The following is a 20449-nucleotide window of genomic DNA, read 5'->3' on the forward strand; positions in this document are numbered from 1 at the left end:
CATACCAATCAACTCCACCTGTATACTATACAAAATAACATGTATCATAAATTTTTGGATTTATAATGTTAATGTTACGTAAAATAAAATACATTTGAGATCATTCTTATATATAAGAAATGTATACATTTCTGTGCTATTGAATATCTTTTAATACTGGAAAATTGTTAAATTAAATTTAGATAGTTCTGCAAGGTGAAATTTAAGTTGACGAAATTATTTGAATCACTGGTTTATTAGTTGAAATATTTACAACGACAAAAAAACTTCGTGTATAGTCCAATACAAGTATTTCATTGAGCGACTAACAAAACTGATAACTAATTTTAATTTATTGTGTACACCGACTGACTGTATGGTAGTGTAAGTGTCAGTGGTGGGGAGGGGGCTGTCGGCTGTCACGTCGGCGCCGTGGTTGCCGCTCCTGGTCCGTACTTCCACCAGCTGCAGCCCGCTGAGAGTCGCCAGCTTCGAGCTTCCAGTGTTGCCAACACCAGATCGCCGCTCGCTGCGTGTTGGCGCAATGCGATTGTACATATTAGATTGTGTAATAATACGTATGTCGAAATAGAAAATAATAATGTATGAATATTCTAAAAGCTTTTTTTAAATGACATGTATACTTGAATTTTTAAGGAAAATAATATTGCATGTAAAAAAAAATTATTTTAATTTTTTAAATCTGCCGCCCCTAAATTTTGCCGCTCTAGGCTGCAGCCTACTTAGCCTATTTAGAAATACGGCCCTGCACCCTATATATATATGTGTGTGTCCATCCGCACGATAACTTGAGTAAACTTTGCCAGATTTTGATAAAATTTGGTTTGAAGGTGTAAGGCGGGATAAACTTGAATGAGTTCACGAACCAGCATGATCGGACTATGGGAACTGGGGTTTATGGGGGGTGTTATGGGGTAAAAATAGGTTTTTCCCATTTTTGACCCTAAAAACACAAAATTTCACAATTTCATTTTAAACCATTTTGTAGAGCTTAAAAAAACAAATAATTTAGTATATTGAAGCGTTATTATGCGCCTAATTGTTACGGAGAAAATTCAAAAAAAATTGTAATTTTAAAATTCCCATGTTATTCTTATGGAGAATAAGTCAACTGTTGTAGTTTGCTTGTTTATGAACATATTTTGATCAAATTTGGAAAATACATTAATTTCTTACTAAACCACAGTAACTTTTATTATTTTACATTAAAAAAAACTTTTTTACCCTCCCTGTTGCAGCAAACCTAAGTATTCATTAAATTAATTCTGTTTAAATAGGGAATAAATGTGATATTTTTAAGGAGACATTTTAGTTAAAATCCAATCAGGCAGATGGAGATTCGCTAAGTCTGCAGGTTTGCTGCGGCGGGGGTATTTTTATCTATTTCGGTTTTAATAATACAGATTTGTTTCAAGACTTGATTATAGCATTGATTATATACTTATGGTAAACATTTTTGTGAGATGATCATAAAAATAAAAACTTGCACTATTTGTTTGAAATTCACACCTTAAGATGGTTGTTGTGGAAATGTCCGACTGATATAATCTTTCGAATAAGAGGTATGATTAGTTTTTGTACATGAGCATTTACCGGTACAAAAAGTATTATTGAAACTTGAAAATTGTCACAAAAATTGTATTTGGCAATTCTATTTAAACAAAATCCTTTTTATAATAAGGTTCTTTTGTCTATTAGTGATTTGGTTTCAAACAAAAGCTGAAGGTTTTTTGTCCCCTTTCACATGTTGATGTTATACTAGGTTATTTTCTAAATTCTCTGGATCCATTTCTGAATTTTTTTCCGGACTTTTCTTAGGGTTTGTTCTTTGTGAGATTTTCCTGGTATGTAGTCTTTTTTCTTCACAATAAATACACCAGCTGCTGGTCCGTGGTCGAGGCTGAGAACAGCTGTTAGTGTGAGCTGGTCGGTCTCTCCCTCTCTCAGTGACGTCTACAAATAAACACAACACGGGAGGCTGAGGGTACCACATGTCGTGATGGATATTTTAGGCTTCTTCCTCTTGAATAACAGAAAAACACCGCTTTTTACACGTTTCCGCTCTGGATTGAACGATTCACAGATTGAAACTAGTTTGAGATTGTAACAATGCGTCATCTGATGTTTATGGCCAGTTATGAATTGTAATATTCGTATTACTGTACCACAAAAGTAAAAAATATCTATCACGGTCTAGACAGATAGTAAATTCATCGGTCGTTTTAACTCGTAGATTATGTAATTGATAAAATGACATGTTATATTCATACATACAGTACGTGTTAGGGTCAAGGGGAAAGTGATTGATATGAAATTTTAGTTTCGATTGTATATTTTCAGTGTTAAAAGAAAAGAAAATCGAAAAACATAAGTGCTGGGCTAAACACTAAATTAAAATGTTTACTAGAGATGAACTGTTTGGCTGAAATGTAGCCAAATATTCACTTTTCTAGTAGGATAAATAAATGCACCGTGAGTATTATGTTAATCGTGCGAACTCACTTCAAGACTTCTCTTTGCAACGATTATCAAAAACGTGTGTGTAACACGAGTCATTCATATTAATAGGTGCAAAACATCTATCAATCTATCATACTACAAATTCTAGCTAGGAACAAAAATTTTTGCAGTGTGCTAACAATTTTTTAATGTTATCAAAAACGTAATTTGTTGGTAGTTGATATTGAAACCTTTGACTCTGGGAGAAATACAGTGATACAATAAAAACTGTCTCGCACATAACAATCGTTTAAAAAATAATCAGTGACAATAATTAAAATTTCTGTGATTGGAAATTATTAAGTGTATATGCTACTAATAGCAAATCATATCTATCCAATATTACAGTAAAGCATGTTTCTTTAAAACCTTTTTTTCTCAGCTTGTGTGTATCGCAGAGAAAATCTACGCATACTGTTAGAAAGATATTTTCCTTTAGGTGCAGAATCCCTTTATAAATTAAAATAGGTTAAAAAATAGGCACAAAAATGAATTTTAAATATAAAAAAATAACATAGGCCTTATGGGTTGCCATGTTTGTGACGAAATAACAACAAAATATAAACAGAAAATCTAACTAATGGAAGAAATTCCAATCACATGTTTTTACGTGCGGTGAAAATGGAGAATCCTGTACATTAGGTACATTTTGGTCAAGTTTTCGACCGCTGGACGACCTCTAGTATAATTAATTAGAGTAATTCAGTATGTGCACATATGCAAAAGCATTACATTTATCTATTACTTTTAGATTACTTTCTATTCGAAATACCGTACTTTGTTGGTGTTCGGAGACAATGTGGACTATTATTCATTAGTTGCATGTATCAAACATAAATTTAGTTAACAAGCGCCGAGTACATTCTCATGTATGTATAGTGTAGTCACCAAAACTTGTTGACACATGTCTCTGTTTTAACTGAACAATCACTCGTTGGCACTGAATCTTCAGGCAAAATAGAAGCAAAGTTAAATAAATCGGCGATTTTGTTAATTTATACTAACTGTAGATAATATTATTAATCACATTACACTGTACATCTGTGGTACTGATATTAGTTAAGTATTGTTTTAATGGTTTCTATCGTTTTGTAAGACGATTTATTTCCCATACTAGAGACTATACTTAATGAATTACATTACACTCATTATTCATAATTTACAATATGTTTACAAAATTATAGTTTGGGCTATCGGTTATTGAAAAAAATTCAGAATTCCATAAAAACCGACAACTGTATGATTAATTCGTGACAGAAATAGATAGTAAATTGCAAAATAATACTTAAAAATGTATTAATGAAAAAAATTACTTGAAGTTCAAGCTAGTATTCGTGGGTTCAAGTTACAAAGTATGTTCTTTCGATTATAAAGGCAGTTATCATATTTTTATATTAAAAGCGAATATATGCAGGCTTTTATTTAAAACTGAATAAAGTTAACATGAATGTATTAAAATGACTTTAAATATTGGCATTTTCAAGACTTAGTTACCTTAGGTGGAAAACACATAACTACATATATGCTGTACATAAATAGAAGAATATTTCAGGCTGTGTATGTGATTTTGAGAAATTATAATTGAGAATGAGAATCAGCGATGTTTTATTTTCATTCTTTCATTCAAAGGAAAATAAGACAAAGGAAAGGGAGGGGCGGAAGTACAGGAAATACCACGAGAATCACGACTATCACGAGATTTGTGCAAAGTGCCGCATTCTATAGGACGTTCAGTCAACTACAGTTTCCTACAGTCGCCGCTGCACTTCGCTGTACTATAATTATTATACTTCCAGGCGGACAATGAACATATGCAACAGAATCAACTTATTAAGTTGCATCACCATAAATATAAACTAGAACTGCATCTGAAAACAGGCAGTAAAAACGCTGAATAAAATATTATAATTGCTTATTACATATGGATAGTGTGCAGTTCATAAGTTCATAAAAGTGTTCACACGTTGTTTAAAATAATTGGAATAAACAAATATTTATAGCAACATGGCAATATTGACTAATTTTTGAAAATAATGTCTTCACGAGTTGTTGAATTTGATCATTTTAATAATTTCTGAGTTCCTAAATAATATAATATCTTTATTGGTTAAAAAATAAAATTACTGTATGAAGGTTTTATTTAATTCTTTATTTAGCAAACACAAATGTAGCCATCATCAATGGTAACATGTTCTACGAGAATATTATTCGCTTATTGAATTATAAATCAAAATATTACCCTACACAAAACAAATTCAAGAGGAATTCTCGTAAACAAACTACGATATTCTTAGACTCAAAATTAATATTGTTAATCAGCAGTTAGTAACTGCAGTGACTGTTGCCTCCAAACACCGCATTGCCAATGTTGGAGGGGCTATCATAGATTACGCACTCTTTAATCTCTCTGTCTACTCGTTATGGTGCTAGTTTAGTTATACAGTATAACCAATAATAATGGGGACACCATATATCGATATAGGTGCGTATTTAACTCAAATATGAGTGAATGATGAGAGTAGAATGGAGTGTGATATTTTATGTACCTCTGTAACTAACTAAGCAATCACCTAAACACCATTGGTTGGGTGTTGTTGCTTCAGCAAAAGACTAATACTGTAATCTAAAACAGCTGGGTTCAGTTAGAATGAACAAAATAGGCTACCGGTAATAACTTTCCTCGGAAACGAACCGGCTATAATATCTTTCTCAACATATCTCTTACTATTCATTTACAGACTATTCTTAGTACAAACACATTTTTTAAAACTTTTTGGAGGATCTTGTTTTTATTCTGGAGACCTGTATCTATACTTCTAATAACCTATAAGTTTACTTAAAACCTAAGCTCTATTTAAGAAAAAAATCAATTTGCATATGACAGTCCTAGTAAGTAGCTAGGCTATCACAGCGAGAAATATACTTCGGAAAGTATTGGGCAGACCAACACCTTATATTTACAACATTATTAAAATACAGTAATGCTGAGACACTACAAATAAATGATTTATTTGTTGTAGATTGCCTTGTGTTTAAAACATGAACTTAGTAAGTTTGCATTTTCAGCCAAACGAAGATACTTAAATATTATTGTTCTTCGACGTGAAATGAGAAGAGAGGTGTTCACCGCCCTTCCCTTGTAACGAGTAGACTATGTCCTGTGTATAGAGGTCGAATTAGTCACACAAGTTAGTGGCCTTCATAACAATTTGTTACCCATGACAGATGCTATAATCAGGTGTTCACATTACAGGATTTACATAGGGCTACAAAGTTAAAATTTTATTTTTCACTGCAAATTGGAACAAATCTATCCAATGACAACACGAAAATGAGTCATAAAACTGTTTCAGTGCATCTTTTGTATTGCAAACAGTGTATTCTATTTATTTTGATTTACATATTGATCTCTAATGATACTTGAGCTGGTGTCTATAATTACATATTGATCTCTAATGATACGTATTTGTGTCTATCAATAGATATTGATCTAAAATGATACGTACTTGTGTCTATCATTACATATTGATCTGTAATGATACGAAAATACCTAGTTTGTATGGTCGCCATTTCCCACATAGCACAAGTACATCAATTTGACGTAAAATTGATGTCAAAGACGTCAACGTCAATGATATTTTGTACGTCATTTTGACGTCAATCAAGATCAATATGACGTCAAAATGACGTCAATATGAAGTAAAAAAGAAAATAAAATTTATGTAAAAATGATGTAAAAAATTGACGTCATGTGACGTCTTTTTGTTGTAAATTTGACGTAATATTGCTCAGTTTTTTAGGCAAAATGATGTCAAATTCACACCAAATTGACATCATTATGTTGAGCAAAAAAATGTAAAATTGACATAAAAATAATGTAAAATATTTCCCCTATTTTTTTTATAAAATTATCGGTAATTCTTCATAGAACTGTAATTGTATTCATATTAATTTTCAATGTTACTAGTGCCAAAAATTTTTTAGTTCTGCAAAATCTTGATGACATAATTGGCAAATCTTTTGCAAAAATCTGTTGGAACCATGCTGAGGAAAACTTGTAAATAAATACCTAACCTAGACAAAGGTAATAAGTTTTATAACAAATTGTAAAACAAATGGATGACCTAGGCATCAGCTGATGAATTTTCTGCATAACAGATAAAAAAACTAGGCCTACTAAAAAAATACTGCAATTTATATTTGTTAGGCTTCAATTTTTTTTCAATAGCAGTGTTTGACATTGGTATAAACTAAACTGTGGAAAATATATTTTTATGCTCTTACTTTCTGATCTAATTCAAATTATGGTGTTTATATTCTTAGGTTATGTAAATAAAAGTATCTTACAAAACGGAAATGATCGGCTTTATAAATTTCATACAGAATCTTTTATGTACTTTTTACATTTTACTGTACAAAAATATTTTCAATTTATGATATTTTAAAAAATAGAATAGGAATTAATTATGCTGGAAAATAAAACCTGGAGTCCAAATAAAAATATTTATTCATACAATAAAACTAGGTACATCATTAACATCCACACTACTTATATAACTCATATTCGCTCTCCAATTCTTCTCTATTGCACCCTCCTGTAACAAGCAATAAATAAAAATGGTTGATTATGAAAATACAAAATAGATTCTTTATAGAAAGATCATTAAATGGATAGCAGCGCACAAATGTTGTGTCAGAGGGCTGGTACTGATTTACCAACGGTTTGAGGGGCTAACCAAATATACAAATACACCTATCCGTCTTAAAGACCCAGGAGGACAGACACGAAAAAGAGGGTGGTGTGACAAAATAGTAAAATTTACCAACTCTTTTAAGTTTTTGGACAAGATGTGGCCGGGCTTTGCAAACAAGTTTCATGCTAGCTAATTTGCGATGCATGTGATTTTTTATAGCCTACTGAGAAACGCTCATACATGGGCATTTTTATTAATAGCCTATAGGCATATATTTGTTGATTTTATTTATTGAGATGAAAAAATTTTCAGAAATATTTACCCTCAGTTATGTTTAAAAATATGAGGTATTATTTGTAGTTATTTCTAAATAATTTTAATAGAAAGCGATTTACGATTTTGATCTTTGTGTGCCTTTTTTTTGAGGATGGCAACTGAACTTCAAAATGTGTATTGCTTGATCGTTTGTGAACTTAGCGTATTCAAAAATTTTACCTGTTAACCCATTAGAGTGGAAAATTAGGACGGTTCAAGAAGTTTGACCAACAAGGATTATAAATTAAAATCAAGCATAAAATTAAGAATCCATTTTAAACGAACGCAGAAAAAACAAATAAAATTATATTCACGAAAAAGACTAGGCCTACCCATAGAACCAGCCACACTTAAATTCCCTCCTCGGAATGCTCAGAAGGAGCCGATAAAATTCAGGTGTCGATAAAAAGCTGTTTCACTCTTTTTAACTGATTAGTTATTTTAATTTTATCGAAGGGACCCTAGGGGATTTTATAGAGCTCTAGAAGTGCTCATGAAATCTAGAAGACGCTTAGGTGAGAGCTATCTCATATTCACCCTAAAATTGGTCTAGCTTTAAGAATGACTCTGTAGTCTAGGTCTGACTAGTATTCTACCCTGGCCGATTCAATAAAACGAACCCGTCTTACAATTTATAATTATCTGACGAAAGTGGGTAATAAATGAATGTAGGCATACGGCATACGTACTATGATTAACTGGAAAAAATATACTGTAATATAAAAATATAGAATCTTTGGGGGCCTGCTTAGGATGAACACAGAATTGATCATGATATGGTAAATACATTAATGGTTAGGCCTACTAACTTATTCTTCATAGTGTAAGTTAATAGCCAAGTTGACCTTCTAAATAAATAATCGATAATTGGCGTAGCCTAAGATGCGTAAGTAGCGTTTAACAGTGACAATGTTATCTCGTCGTTAGAGTACAAACTAGTTTAATCTTGTATCTTGGTCATGCTCCGATTAGGCTACAGTTAGATTGAAGCTTAAACAATCTTGTTGTGATGGATTAAAGTACTAGCCAACAGCCTACTTGATGTGACTATAACCTATAAGAAGGGCCACAAGCCCTTTCATACAGAGGGTATAGAAACTGAAAGTTGGTGGAAGATTACTGTTAGGTCAAATTCGTCTCTTAAATCACAACTCTGAATCCCTCTTTTGAAGAGCTAATTATATACCCCAACCAAATCATAGAACAGTAAACAATCCCTATTACAAAACAAAATATCTTAAATATAAATTAAATCACAACATGATTGCTAATTACCTGTAAATGATTTTAAATTTACTTCATCTAATATTATTATTGCATCTTGAGAGGGAATAGTATTTCAACATGCAGGATTATTGTAGTAATACATGTCAGGATTTGGAAGTGGAAATTAGGCAATGCTTCCTCTGAAAATTAAACGCGGAACCAACACAATCGCAATATCACAAAAAATGAACTTAAATAAAAAGTTGGAGTTGTCGTTTATGGTGGATTATTTAAATTATTATGGTGGTTAATGTTTAATGATGCTTAATTAACTTTATGTAAAAAAAGTTAAATCATGGGCCTAACAATTTATTTATTTAGGTTACAGGAACAACACTATTTTCATGATTCAAAAACATTTCATTTGTTCATACTTGGGCATATTTCCTTATTCATTTTTTATATAATACATGTAAGTTAAGTTTATCTATGAAAACTTACTTTTAGTAAGTTAGGCTAAGAAACCTCAAGTAGCATGCCACCCGCATCCAATTATTTTGAGGTCTTCAACAATGTTGGCGGTAGACCCTGGGCATTTGGAGTTCTTCATGATAGCCTCTGTACCGTACTGTAAAGAAGATAAGGTAGTTTTAATTACGGTTGATTGGAATGATGTAGCCTAACTTTAAATTTATAGGCTTTTGCTTGGAACAACATAATTAGGCTACAGTTCTCAATGTATCACACTAGGCCTGCCTATACTATATCTATTGTTGTTAGTGAAGTGAAGTCGCGAAGTGGGCAATTCAGGGTTAATTAGATAAATAGTGTTACTGTTCATCAGCTGTTCGTAGGCTATGTTTACAAAGTGAAAAGCAGATGAAATTAAGTAGGCTACTGAGTACCGGTAACCTAATTATCCCATTGGATATTAAATATCGGTATCCAGCAAATTTTGATGATGGGCAAGATGAACTCAGTTTGAAATGCAAAAGGTTTACACATATAGGCCTATTTAGGTGTAAGTGGTTAAGAATTATACTATAAAATAGAATTTAAAACAGTAGGCTAGCACACTCTGTGTAGATGGCTCATCCAACTACCTTGGCTATTTTGTTAAGTTATTGAGTTAGCCTACTGATTTAAATAGGCTACTAAACTGGCAAGTCCTGATTGACGGAATGACTTGTAACCTGCTTCAGTTTCCAAAATAAGTTAAGTTAGTACATAATGGTTAGGCTAGAACATTACCTTTTCTTAGGTTTAGACTCCTTATCCAAAAGATAGCCTAACTTACTTAACTTAGACCTACCCCTACGATACCAAACAAGCCTAGCTTAACTTGAAACTGTAGGGTAGGCCTACTTCTAAGATAGCCTAGGCTAAATACTTTGCTGCAATCGTATTAATTAAATCGCAGAAGATACACGTCCTGTAACCGAACGTAGATTAATTTAATCGTCCGGCAGCAACCTCACCGGGTTGTGTTGGCCCGGAACACTATAACCACAACGATACGACGTACAGCCGTATTCAGTGGTGTAGTGGATAGAGTAGCCTACTCGGCTGATGAACAAGAGTTATCTAGATCCAATACCAACGGAGGCACTAAGTTAACTTTTTGTTAAAGATTTACCTAGCTTAGAATGCCATTTCTTCTTAACTGTACATCTTTTGTTAGAATTTGAGGCATTTATAATTTAATTTTATGAACAGAATTTAACCTGCATTCGATTTTTTCACTATCAGCAAGTATGTTTAGGCTAGTTAGGTTAGGTTATGACAGTAACTGCCGGACGCGTATCCTCTGCCTAATTAAATAGCCGTGGGCCAGGAGTCTAAGATATGAAATAGGCTTAATGTTACCGATTAATGTTAAAGCTAAGTTATTTGCTTAGGTAAAATGATTAGTACTTGCCTGAGTTCTGTTGAAATTGGATTTCCCGGTTGAACTAGATGCTTCTAGGCCTGAACACTTGTTTTTAAGTAAAACTAGCTAAGTTAGACTAAAAAAACTGTTAACAATTGAAACTACAAAATCAAATGAAGTTATTAATGTAATAACACATCTTAATTTTTCAATAATTGGATGATTATAAATAATTCATTCAAGAAAAAGTCGGCTGGTTTTTTGGCCATCACAAATAAATAACGCAAACATATATAACAAACATTGGTAAACATAAACATTCAACCATATGAAGCAGACCAGCAGACAGGCATGACAACAAAAATTATTAATGGACAAGGACCAAAGAAAAAGATAGAAGATAGAGGCACCTTTACTGTTGGAGTCAACTAACTGCTTTTACAAACTTGCCTTATAAATAAAGTGTACATAAATAAAGTTTTTAATGTAGCTTGCCATAATAAAATGCCTTTTTAAAACAATATGACATTCTGTTCATCCGAAAAGAAACTTTCTTGACTTTTAAAGAAAATAGCGTTGTTTTACTACACGACTTTAAGCACTTATTTGACACTTGTATTCAATGGAACTCTACAATTTGATTAGGCTATATTATGTACTTTTTTCACACTGTAAAATATGTGAACTATAGCTTAAATTAATGTATACCACAATTAATGTAGGTTTTCGTACGAGTTGTATAAGTAAGTCTCAAAAGATTTGTTTTTTCATTTTCACTTTAAATTATATACAGATTTTTGATCAGTGTAGTTGATAAATTATTTTATGTCATTTTTACGGCAAAATGATGTAAACATTTTGATAATAATTTTTGTTCCAGTTGGATTATGAAGTTGGTTTTGATTATCATACTAGCACAAATTATATTTCGTCATTAAAAATAAAGGATACACAATTTTTTCATTGAAATATGTGATAAAAAAAATTGACCACAATTTGACGTCAATATGACGTCTACAATTTGATCAGGACGTCAATTTGACGTCTTTTACTAAATTTTTACGTCAAATTGATGTTATGTGCTATGTGGGTTCATTGAAAAGTATGAAAAGTTTTAAAGTACTTGTGTCTATCAACACTTATTGATCTCTAATGATATGTGAGCTGGTGTCTATCATTACATATTAATCTCTAATGATACGTGCGTGTGTATATCAATACACATTGACCTCTTTTGATGTGTATTTTTGCTATTCTTGTATTGATCCAAATCATAGATAATAACTTTTACCAATTCAATCATTTATCTAGTCAGTGGCCTCTCAAGATAGGTAGAGTTTCATTTCCTATACAGTCTACACCTAGATTCCTTGTAGAAGACTCCCCGATGTGCCGATATCCACATCATTAGTTCTACTTTCTCCGATCATAATCGTGGTAATTGTAATCAATCCGATGAATGAGCTTCCCATCGCGCTACAGCTGTGACGTAAGTGTTACATGACTCCACCAACAACAAGCAATGGAGATAAGATAGTCACGGGTTGGTGATATCAAATGGGACAATCTCGGACAGAGCTTAGCGAGATTCATAACGATCGGTTGAAATTATATATGATGTTTCAATGTGGACACATTCTTTGTTGAACCTTTGTGTTTAATGTGGGGTGTAATGCTGTACAAATCCAAATCCCACAAACACCATTCAGGCGTATTAGCAAATTTATACTATAGGGAATAAGCGATTGCCGTTGGTCCTATGGCATGACCAGGTCCGATTTAATTTTCTAGAAGTATATCAATACATTACAATCTCTATATAAATGGTGTCTATAAATACACATTGATCTCTAAAAATACGTACTTGTGTCTATGGCTACAATGTATTGTTCTCTAATGATTCGTACTGGTGTCTATCATTACATATTGATCTCTAATGATACGTGGTGATATCTATCATTACGTATTGATCTCTAATGATGTCTAACGTTACATATAGTTCTTTAATGATACGTACTGGTGTCTATCATTACATATTGTTCTCTAATGATACGTGGTGGTATCTATCATTACGTATTGATCTCTAATGATGTCTATCGTTACATATTGTTCTTTAATGATACGTACTGCTGTCTATCATTACATATTGTTCTCTAATGATACGTGGTGGTATCTATCATTACGTATTGATCTCTAATGATGTCTATCGTTACATATTGTTCTCTAATGATACGTGGTGGTATCTATCATTACATATTGATCTCTAATGATACGTGGTGGTATCTATAATTACGTAATGATCTCTAATGATGTCTATCTTTACATATTGATCTCTAATGATACGTGGTGGTATCTATCATTACATATTGATCTCTAATGATACGTGGTGGTATCTATCATTACATATTGATCTCTAATGATACGTGGTGGTATCTATCATTACATGTTGTTCTCTGATGATACGTGGTGGTATCTATCATTACGTATTGATCTCTAATGATGTCTATCATTACATATTGTTCTCTAATGATACGTGGTGGTATCTATCATTACATATTGATCTCTAATGATACGTGGTGGTATCTATTACATATTGATCTCTAATTATACGTGGTGGTATCTATCATTACATATTGATCTCCAATGATACAAAATGGTGTCTATTATTATACTTTGATCTCTAATGATACGTACTGGTAAATACACATCAAAACCGAAATTAAATAGGGTTCCTATTTTATATAAGTTTGTGAACCTATAACCAAGATTAGGCATTTTGTCAGGTATGTATACTAATTGTGTAATTTACATGTATTGTAGAAAATTACACAATTAGTATACTTACCTGTCATAATGCCTAATCTTGGTTACCTAATGCTAAGATTCGCAAATAAATTAATTGCTGAAGGAGTACATTCGTTGTTTTACTTCGAACTACTGTTTGCCTGAATTATATACTCTAACGTACTATATCAAATCAAATCGCTATATATAAAAACTATTGACTATTTCAAAAAAGGATTGTGTATGATATAATAGCAAGAGATTGACTAATAGATTTCCTTAGAAATGGAACTAGAGCATATGGAAAACATTAGACTGGAATGAGGAGAGTAGCGTCAATCAATCTTGTGGTTAACAACTTCCTTGCTCCTGAAATGGCAGACTTATCAGTTCTGAATGATTGCCTACTTCCTCTGAGTGAGTTTCTAGACCTAAATGTTGATTTCACTCATATATCCAACAATACTCAGCTACATAAAAAAAAAACAGACGGTGGTTTAATACAAGTTAAAAACCAATCGTTTTGATAGGGATTTTATTACGACCAACTGACAACTTTGGATATCGTTTGAGGGGTTACAAAATGCAAGATAACTAAAAATTAGTTAACCCAATTTGGGTAACCAAATAAATAAATGATAAATGAAAACGTCTTTATTAGCCAGCGTTTTTCTGATAATCCACTTGCTAGGGGGGTTCCTGTGTGCATTTTATGTATAGAAAAACACCCTAAGGGATCATGTAGGTACTATGTGGGTTATCATTTTTCACGTGGGTGCCAGCTTGGCAGAGTGGGCATAACCTCAGAATCCGCCATTTTAAAAATGGCGGCGGCATTTATTACATGAAACTCATCGGGAGCTTATATCTCGAAAACGGTAATATATAGCGAGTTACTTTTATTACAATAAATGTTGCTTACACAATAAGGAACAACTTTTGTATTTACAAAAATGCCCTAAATATAACTATTTAGGAGTAGTTGAGCAATTTATGCTAATTTAACCTATAAATTTTTAATCTGTTTGACAAACAAATTCTAATATCTTGAAAAAAACTGTTCTTTTTAATTTGGCACATAGCATTAATTGCTCTTTATATCTAAGGTCTAAATACCCCGCCGCAGCAAACCTGCAGACTAAGCAAACATTTATCTGGCTGCATTTCTACTAAAATATTAAAATGGACAGAGTGATTTCCTATTTAAATGACATTGATTTGTAATGAGTACTTAAGTTTGCTGCTTCAGGAAAGATATTGAGGTGTTTTTTTTATATTTTTATTGAAATGTTGATAGCTTAGTATGAATGAAACAACATTTTCAAATAATTTGATTATATAATATCCATAAACAAGGAAACTAAAACAGTTTATTTATTCTCCATAAGAATAACCTGGGAATTTTAAATTATTTTTTTTTTTATTATCTCCGTAACTTTTGGGCATACAAAAACGCTTCAATATACAAAATTATTTATTTTTTGAGCTCTACAAAATGGTTTGGTTCATTATAAAATTTCGTGTTTTTAGGATCGAAAATCGGAAAAATTTATTTTTACCCCATAAAACTCCCCATAAACCCCCGTTTCCATAGTCCGATCGTGCTGGTTTAATAGTCCAAACTCGTCTGAAAACGTAGGTTTACACGTTTGTGATAAATTTCATTAAAATTGGATCATTTTTGCTCGAGTTATCAAATTAAGTCGTAGTTTTGTCTTTGGATACAGGATGTCGTAATGTTGGCTTTACACTTTATGAATGGATTCTCTTCGGAAGGTGTGCAGGAATTGTGGATGCGACTTGGTTCAGTCAGAACTTCATGATATGTACTACTTCACAATTATAGCAAACAGGCTTGGAAGTAACCTTTGCTTAGTTCTCCCAACACTCCATATTTTAACGGGCTGTGACTTTCCCAGCAAATTTGGAACAAAGCGTGCTACCCTAAAATGTAATCTAGGTACTTTGCTAATGGACTTTGGAAAAGATTGGGAGGAAGGGATAGACAAAGTTTGAAAAACACAGATAAGTATTTAGTTTACATCAAAAAAAGGATAGTCAGTGTGAAGCTATGAATGATCTAACTATGAATGATCTAAGACACTGGATCACTGTCACTGTACTGGAGTCTGTTGTACTGTCTGTTGTACAACGAATTCTCTTAAAGAACTGCATCCGTTGCTCGTGAAGAAATTCTGTCAAGTAGAGCTACTAGACAGCATATCTTACGTTCTTTTTATTGTACATAAATCCAAATCCATTGCTTGGAAGAACACGTTTTTCAACTCGATCCTTTGAGATTTGGATACAGTGATGGTGGTTACTCTTTGTTGGTTTTTGGTCAAAATTTGATTTCCAGCTTTGCCCAAGTGATCTATTAGAAGGCTGCAACTGCAAAACCTGTCCCAATCAAAGCTGCACATGTGTACGAAACTAGCTGGCATACCGTGTTGTCCTTTTTTAAATGTAGAAGTGTTCCTATAGTTGACTGCCGCAATGCACACAAGTATATTGTGAACAGTTTCATTTTCTAATGACTATAAAAGGGAACAGATATTCCTCTTAACCTATAAAAGGCTTATAATTTAGATCCAATAACTGCGCTCAAATTTAATGATTCACGAAACTAGTTCAATATCAATACAGTCAAAAGCAACCTACCACCAATGTCAAGGTACTGGTTGTGTTAACGAGACGTCAATGCTTGGCCGATGCACCAACTTTGCCGCCGGTCCCGTTCCCGCTCCATCGCCGTTTTAATAATAAATGTTATGAATTATAACAATAATTTCTGTTACATCCGTAGATTTATTATTATTTGTAATAATAAAAATTCATTATATAGAAAGGTCTATATTTCTTTTAAAATTTGTATGCGTCATGTAATAACAAAAAATTAATTTAAATATATTTTATATCATTTTAATAACTTATATATCTGTCAGAAGCTTCTCGAATGCTTTTTGCAGGTATTTTACCTTAAATGAGAAGAAAAATTAGTGCTATGTGCAAAATTACAAAATAACAGCTTTTTTATAATTATTAGATTTTTTTGCAACAGAGAAAAATTTATAGGTTAAATATGACAATTTTAATATTTAAGTAGAAATGCAGCCAGGTAAATGTTTGCTAATTCTGCAGGTTTGCTGTGGTGAGGGTATTTAGACCTTAGATGTAAAGAGCAATTAGTGCTATGTGCCAAATTAAAAAGAACAATTTTTTTAAAGATATTAGAATGTTTTTGTCAAACAGAGTAAAAATTTATAGGTTACATTAGCATAAATTGCTCAACTACTCCTAAATAGTTATATTTAGGGCCTTTTTGTAAATACAAAAGTTGTTCCTTATTGTGTAAGCAACATTTATTGTAATAAAAGTAACTCGCTATATATTACCGTTTTCGAGATATAAGCTCCCGATGAGTTTCATGTAATAAATGCCGCCGCCATTTTTAAAATGGCAGATTCTGAGGTTATGCCCACTCTGCCAAGCTGGCACCCACGTGAAAAATGATAACCCACATAGTACCTACATGATCCCTTAGGGTGTTTTTCTATACATAAAATGCACACGGGAACCCCCCTAGCAAGTGGATTATGATACATACAAGTTTTTCAGAACAACTTTTGTCATTAAACTACTGTACTTACAACTAAACATTTGTATCTTTTAAAAACGTTTTAAACTTAATATTAAAGGTATTGTTGGATGCAACGTTTTTTAGCTCTCGAGGAAATCACATATGGCGATTATTTGTAAGGGTACAAGACGATTTACCCATTTTAATACTTCTTTCCCACTACACAAATGATAGGCCTATAGCTTGGAAATATTTGTTATTTTAGTCTGTAAATAGCTTAAGTCAATGGTTGTTGACTTGTTTATCACAGAAATGACCAACAAAGCGTATTCCAGCGAGATAAGTTAAAGCTAAACGTTGTTTGATTCTCACAGTATAATGTTTCTATTTATTTTTTTCTGATTTTCAATTTTCAGAACACAAATGCAACTTTCCTTTACTTTCTACAAATGATGATATAAATTCCGTAATGCAAACAATATGATTCAGTCAGCCTTAAGCAAACATTTCACATAGTTAATGCTCCGGGATTTGTAAACAATAACACTAAAATAGAGAATGATTCACAGGCCAATAGTTCTATAACTCTGTACATACTATATAGTTTTCATCACGTAAGTAGTAACCATTTTGCACATAAATTTAAGTTTAATATTATTTTTCTGTTTTATATCAATTGTTTGACTATTTCATAATAACTACTCTATAGCCTAATATAAATAATAAAGACAATAAAACTGTGAAGGGTCAGGCAAACAGATTTAATGTTTTTCTTTAAAAAAAAACATAGCATTTTATTTTCCTAGGACATCAACTGAAAAATCGTTTCAAGCAACAGAATTATTTGTAACGTTTGACCATTTTTCGCTAGGCTAGTTATAATATTTTAAATTGTAATCTACTAATTAAAACTAATATTTGAGGTTCTTGAGAATCAAACATTCAATCAATTATAAAATTGATACCGATCAGTTCTAATTGAAATACTATTGCGAATGTAACTGTTAAGGCCTAGACATTCCATTAATCGTATGAATGATGTTTCTCCTAGCTTTCATAAAAAATAACGTAATTATAATTGAAACAAAACAAAATTATAAGTTATTAAAACTTGTGACGGAGTTCAACTGAAACACAGATATCTAATTTTAAGCAAGTATTTGTGATTCGGACTCCATCACAGTCCGCATCATTATTTTTCTTGGATAGATTAAAAATACATTAAACGATCAAAATCAAACAAACCAAATTAATAACTCTTCAGGAAAGTCTACTATTCATCACATGTTAGACACTGCTACCGCGAACGCAAATTTAGAAAGTTTCTCGGCGAACTTGAGTGAATCATCGTCTGCGAAGTGTTCAAGTGACGTCACTAATCAATGTTCGCGGGAAAGTTGATGATTCTGGCGGGAAACCTAGTTACAGCGTATCATTGTATCGTGAGCGTGGCATGTAGCGTAGAGGTCAGGAAACATGTGATTAGAACTCATCTTCCTTGACCCGACCTCGGGATAGCCATAGCGTCATTAGACCATGAGATCTGCGGCAGAAGTCCTGTAAGATGGACAGGGAAACTTGCTGTGAAACCTAAATAGTTAATTGTGTGGTTATGGAGTTAATAGTTTTTTTTCTACACCGCCACGGCTGTTGGCGTTTTAAAAAGTGTTTATTAATAATACTAAAATGGTTGTATTTAAAGTGTTTTCAACATTTAGTTGTTGGTTTACGAAACAACAATGTTCGTTAATAATATAAATTATTATATCAATATGAAACAGTCAAATTTGTGGTCATTGTTAAAAGCCATTAACCAAATGTAAACATAGGCATATTGAATATTTCACATCAAAATGAAACTCAGTGTGTTTAGATTTGCCGAAAAGTATTTCTATAAACGAAATTTCCAAAGGGCTACATGCTTTTAAATGGTTTAAACATTATTTAATTAACTTTCTTGAAACATTGAAAGAATAACAAATCAAATAAGTGCAGCTGAGGTATTTTTAACATTAGGTATATAGAAAATCCCTTTAGAAAGGAATTACGACCTTAAAGGGCAATTTATGAAGTAATTGATAGTTTTGCGCAAGGTTTCTCCTGACGAACATTTTAAGTATATCGTTTGTGGGGTGTGACTTTTAGTTTTCTCAAAAGTTCATGGGTACTTTGAGCTTTATACGTATATGGATTAAATGGACAACATCTGATCGATGCAATTAGTGGCTGTCTGTTTATTTACTTGAAAGGAGTTTTAATGGTTCGTTATTCGAATTGTGAAAATGAGTGAGATATTTGTTAAGACGTTTATGTTTATAGTTAAATAAATGTAGTAAACATTTGGTAGAATTTTCCTTATGGTTTTCTTTGTAATTTATATAATAAAGTGAGTCTAAAACTGCAGTTTAAATGCCTGAATGGTTCGTAATCCTTGTTTTTGTGGCAACTAAGTCTAAAACAATTAATTCCAGGACGTGACTAGTAGAAGTTGTTTCAGGTTCATGACCAATATTCTGTTCTAGCATTGACTATATACCATAAATGGTAAGTTATGGTAAATTGTCAATGGTTCTAGTCACAGCCACTGGTCACCTTGAATGTTTTATGTTAACAGTCAAATACGCCTCGTGACAAATGTATGCTTGTGATTTGTACATGGCATTTAACTTGTTGATATTTTTCAATCCATAATTTTCTCAGTGTTTTAGCTCAACCTTGCAGTGACCTCCGCTCAAACAAGATACGAAGAGGTAGGAAATGTGTTGACTTCCCTCGCCTTACACTGGCGGAAACCATCTGTCATTGTCGAATCTTAGAGCATTGAATATATAATACTATTCAATGGTAAGAGGCAAAATAGTAATTTGGATCTTTCCGTTTTCATTCATATTATGTATACTCCGTTCACACAGCCGTGGCACCTGACGGATTAGGACACCCCATGGAAACCCTTGGGGCCTCCTAATCCCTCAGGTGCCACGGCTGTGTGAACGCACTATAGGTCTACCTGTCGGACCATTTTAAGGTTATTTACAAAACTTTCCGAAATAGTAAGTAAGTGTCGGCCTTGGATTGTATTAATGCTGTATTACTTATTGCCTAAGGAACACTTTTAAACCAAACAATAGGATTTCTTTGTCATCTCCAACAATTTGGATGGTGAACATATTCCAACAATTACCATTATCATTGCTTTAAGATTTGAAGCTGAACAAGGACAATGAACATGAATTAATTTAATGCGAGTGCAGAATGGAGTGAGATGATTTGTGTAGCTTTGGTCCTGACTCAGACCAGTTGTTTCTGTAGTCCGGACATTTTATATCCAACCAATGATCAAGGATAGCTTGGTCCAGTTTCGAACCATCGTTACTGACTTGTACTTGACTCAAGTTCCGTCAAGTATTGTGTTGCGCATGCGCTGTACACGGAGTGGTGATGACGTGTGCATGAAGCTGCGCTGTGCCCGGTCGCGGTGTTATGCAGTCGGAACTGTGAACT

At 32.7% G+C, this 20449-nt stretch overlaps 1 protein-coding gene across 1 annotated transcript in view; it reads right to left on the reverse strand.

Annotated features, from left to right (window-relative positions):
- LOC128990245 (uncharacterized) overlaps positions 1-1909 on the reverse strand; it is a 52669-nt gene extending 50760 nt beyond the window's left edge. The window contains exon 1 of the mRNA XM_054412553.1: positions 1810-1909. The gene's annotated coding sequence lies outside the window, so the exon portion shown is untranslated. The remainder of the gene's footprint in view (positions 1-1809) is intronic.
- Positions 1910-20449: the final 18540 nt, after the last annotated feature.

This window comes from Macrosteles quadrilineatus, unplaced genomic scaffold (genome assembly GCF_028750875.1).
Source record: "Macrosteles quadrilineatus isolate MER2022 unplaced genomic scaffold, UCM_ALF_1.0 Scaffold_3__2_contigs__length_128488019, whole genome shotgun sequence".
In the NCBI taxonomy this organism is placed as follows: Eukaryota; Metazoa; Arthropoda; class Insecta; order Hemiptera; family Cicadellidae; genus Macrosteles; species Macrosteles quadrilineatus.